Raw genomic sequence first — 4,617 nt, 5'->3', positions numbered from 1 at the left:
GACTCACAATCCCTAACCCTAGGTGTTGTGATTTGTATGTGCTATTTTATTGGTGGAGATGGTGTCTAGTTGTTCCAAATCATGTGTAGTATACTCCTCTTGCATGCTAAAAGGCCGATCTGGTCGTAGACAAGTTGTTGATTGCAATTTCTGCAAGTTTCGCAAGGCCAGATTATTCGCCCCCCGCGCAGACCGGATTATCCGGTCGGGCCGGATTATCCGCCCCCCGTGGGCACCAGATTATCCGGCCTGGAGCTTCATCGCCGCTGCAGTATTGTTTCAATCTATCTTGTCTAGACTACTACCGACTTATAGTATGTTTCTAGAGTACATTACTGTATCATACATGACTTATGAGCATTATCTTCTCTTTGCTATCCGCCTTTGCTGTTCACAGGTGGTGGTTCTCGGGGTACTCGGAGACGCGCTAGGCATGATCAGTCAAGTGATGAGTTCGCACCGAATGCTCCTCGCAAGTCCTCAGCTTCTAGGCAGAAGAACAAGGCTCCTAGGGACAACTACAAGACAATGGACATTGTCACTTATGCAGCAATCCGTATGAAGAACTGGTATGAAGACCTCCCAAGGGATGAAGAGACAGAGGGCAGGCAATTCTGGTGCATGGAGCAGGAGTTCATCTACAAGGATATTTATGAGCCCATGAAGAAAGTGCGACCCATGCAAGCAATCAATGTGGATCTTCTGGCAGTCAATAATCATTTTGAGGATGCCATATGGGTGACTGGTAGGTTGGGCTTGCAGGATCTGATGAAGATTCAATGTGACTATAGTCCAGAGTTGGTTAAGCAATTCTTTGCTACTGCGGCCATTGATACGTCTCCGACGTATCGATAATTTCTTATGTTCCATGCCACATTATTGATGATATCTACATGTTTTATGCACACTTTATATCGTTTTTATGCGTTTTCCGGAACTAACCTATTGACGAGATGCCGAAGGGCCAGTTGCTGTTTTCTGCTGTTTTTGGTTTCAGAAATCCTAGTAAGGAAATATTTTCGGAATCGGACGAAATCAACACGGGAGATCTTATAATTTCAGGAAGCTTCCAGAGCACCGGAGAAAAGTCAGAGGGGAGCCAGGGGGCCCCACCCCATAGGGCGGCGTGGCCCAGGGGGGCGCACCCCCTATCATCTGGGCACCCCGTGGCCCCTTCGACTCCGACTCTCGGCCTATTTAATCGTCCCTGACCTAAAAACCTCGACCAGTTCGACGAAACCAGAGAAAACCATCCAGAGCCGCCGCCATCGCGAAACTCCAATTCGGGGGACAGAAGTCTATGTTCCGGCACGCCGCCGGGACTGGGAATTGCCCCCGGAGTCATCTCCACCGCCGTCTCCACCGCCATCTTCACCGCCATCGCTCGTCTCCATGATGAGGAGGGAGTAATTCACCCCCGAGGCTGAGGGCTCCGCTGTAGCTATGTGGTTCATCTCTCTCTTTGTGATCAAGTTGAATATCATCTATGTGCTACTCTAGTGATGTTATTAAAGTAGTGTATTCCTCCTGCACGGTGTAATGTGGACAGTGTGTGCATCGTGTAGTACTTGGTTTATGCTATGATTGTGATCTCTTGTAGATTATGAAGTTAACTATTACTATGATGGTATTGATGCGATCTATTCCTCCTTTCATAGTGTGATGGTAGAAGTGTGCATGCTATGTTAGTACTTGGTTTGGTTGTGTTGATCTATCTTGCACTCTAAGGTTATTTAAATATGAACATTGAATATTGTGGAGCTTGTTAACTCCGGCATTGAGGGTTCGTGTAATCCTACACAATGGTGTTCATCATCCAACAAGAGGGTGTAGAGTAGTCCTATTATGTGATCATTGTTGAGAGTGTCCACTAGTGAAAGCAGGATCCCTAGGCCTTGCTTCCAAGCATCGAATCTCCGTTTGTTTACTGTTTTGTTGAATGTTTACTCGCTGCCATATTTTACTCAGATTGCTATTATCACTCATACTCATCGATATTACTTGTATCTCACTATCTCTTCGCCGAACTAGTGCACCTATACATCTGACAAGTGTATTAGGTGTGTTGGGGACACAAGAGACTTCTTGCTTTGTGGTTGCAGGTTTGCATGAGAGGGATATCTTTGACCTCTTCCTCCCTGAGATCGATAAACCTTGGGTGATCCACTTAAGGGAAACTTGCTGCTGTTCTACAAACCTCTGCTCTTGGAGGCCCAACACTGTCTACAAGAATAGAAGCTCCCGTAGACATCAAGCACTTTTCTGGCGCCGTTGCCGGGGAGGAAAGGTAAAAGGCACTCATACTCCGGTTCCAGGTAACAGTACTTTTCTGGCGCCATTGTGTTTGTGCTCGAAGCTATTTCCTTTAGATCCTGCAATTGCATCTTTTTGTTTCTTGTTTACACTAGTTTGGCATAATGGACAATAATGAGCTTCTTACTTTATTTCCTGATTTAAGACATGGATGGTTTGATCCGAAAATTAAAAAACCCATGGAACATATTAGTATGAACGCAATCACTGCTAATACTATGGATAAGTGTAAGCTTGGGGAAGCTAGTTTATATAAAAATAATCTTTTTTGCTCCTCAGCTTTGGAAGAAATATTTTTCTCTGATAATGCTTTATCTCCCATATGCAATAACTCTAATGATGCTTCTGATATTTTAAATCCACCTGCTGAAAGTATTCCGTATAAAATACCTATGAAAATTATTGAACATGTTATGGATAACCGCTATAAAGGGGATGGAACTGTCCATCCTAGAGATCATTTACTATTTTTGCATGAATTATGCGGGTTATTTAAGTGTGCAGGTATCTCTATGGATGAAGTGAGGAAGAAGCTATTCTCTGTTTCATTTGTCTGGTAAAGCGGCGCATTGGTATAAATTGTTGGAGAATAGTCATTCTCTTGGTTGGGAGGAAATTGCATCTCTCTTTTATTCTAAATTTTATCCTCCTCGTGAAGTGCATATTGATAGGAATTATATTTATAACTTTTATCCTCGTGATGGAGAGGGTATTTCTCAAGCGTGGGGGAGATTGAAATCACTAATGCTCAAATGTCCCATTCATGAACTCCCCCGTAATGTTATTGTTAACAATTTTTATGCGAGGCTTTCAGGACAACACAAGGACTATCTGGATGCCTGTTCGGAGGGATCTTTCACAAGCAAGGAGGTTGAAGCTAGGTGGGATCTTCTTGATCGGATTGAGGAGAACGCTGAAGGATGGGAGAACAATGAAGGTAAAGAGTCAGGTATAAATTATGATTATGAATGCATTGAAGCTTTTATGAATACTGATAAATTCCGAAATATGAGTGCTACTTATGGTCTTGACTCTCAAGTTGCTGCAAATCTTTATAAAGCCTTTGCTTCTCATTTTGAATTGCCTAAAAAGAATTTTGATAAGTATCATGAACCTTTTAAAGAGGCTTGCATGAAGAATGAAATTGTTGTTAATGATTGCAATAAGCATGCTCAAACTCCTAAGAATGCTATTTCCTATAAGCATGTTAATTTTTGTGGAATGCATAGACCTTGTGGAATTAATCATGTCAAAGATGAATATTGCATCCATCATATTAATGAAAAACTAGAAAGTGGCTTAGGGCTCTAGATGATCTTGGTAAAAAAGTTTGTGCCCTCTATCCTTTTATTTGTGAAGTTTGCCATGAAGTGGGTCATTTTAATTTTCAATGCTCCTCCAATGATAATTTGAACCCAATGAGTGCTGCAAATTTGTATTGTGATGATGAAATTACTCCTAATCAGCATGATGAACTTACTTTATTTTTGGGGTGTGAAGAACTGTCGAGAAAAATCTCTTTGTTACATATGAGTGATCTTGATATTGATGATGTCCTGCATGGGTGTTTTTCTTATTGCATTGATAATAGCTATACAAATACTTACATACAAAATATTTTAGAAGATGACACCTTGCCAAAATATGATAGGACCGCTGTGTGTTTTGAACTAATCAATGAAAAGGAGGGATCCTCCCAAGTTTCTTCTATTGTTTCTGAAAGTAAATCAGGTTATGCGGACAAGCCACCCTTCAAGCCTCTTCCTCCTAAAGAAGGGAACGAGGAGAAGGAAGAGAAGAAGGGAACGAAGAAGAAGAAGGAGAATAAAAAGAAAGAGGTAACGGCATATTCCCGCGTGAATGAGATAACACTAGGTAACCGTAAGTATGTTGCTCCTAATGATTATTGTGATAATGAATCTGAATACGATGATCATCCTATGCCCTTTACATACATTAGTGATCATGATTTGAATGAGCACCCTACTTTTGATATTACAAATCTCTGGGAAACTAATTCTAAAAGTGATGATAATAATTGCCATAGTGTCAGTGCTATCCACGCTTCCTCCCATAATGATATAGAAAGCTCTAAGCTTGGGGAAGAGGTGTTTGAAAATCCTTTTTCTACTGATCATTATGTGTTAGATACATCTCCTTCTAATAACAATGATGGTGTGGACACAGATAAACCGACTGTGAAAGATAACTATTCTATTTCTTATGATGACACTATGCCTCCAACCTTTGATGATTATTATAAAGAATGCTATGATATAGGTTATAACTATCCTTATGAAACTT

This window comes from Lolium rigidum, chromosome 5, assembly GCF_022539505.1.
Source record: "Lolium rigidum isolate FL_2022 chromosome 5, APGP_CSIRO_Lrig_0.1, whole genome shotgun sequence".
Classification (NCBI taxonomy): domain Eukaryota; kingdom Viridiplantae; phylum Streptophyta; class Magnoliopsida; order Poales; family Poaceae; genus Lolium; species Lolium rigidum.
Note: the sequence above shows the minus strand (reverse complement) of the source record.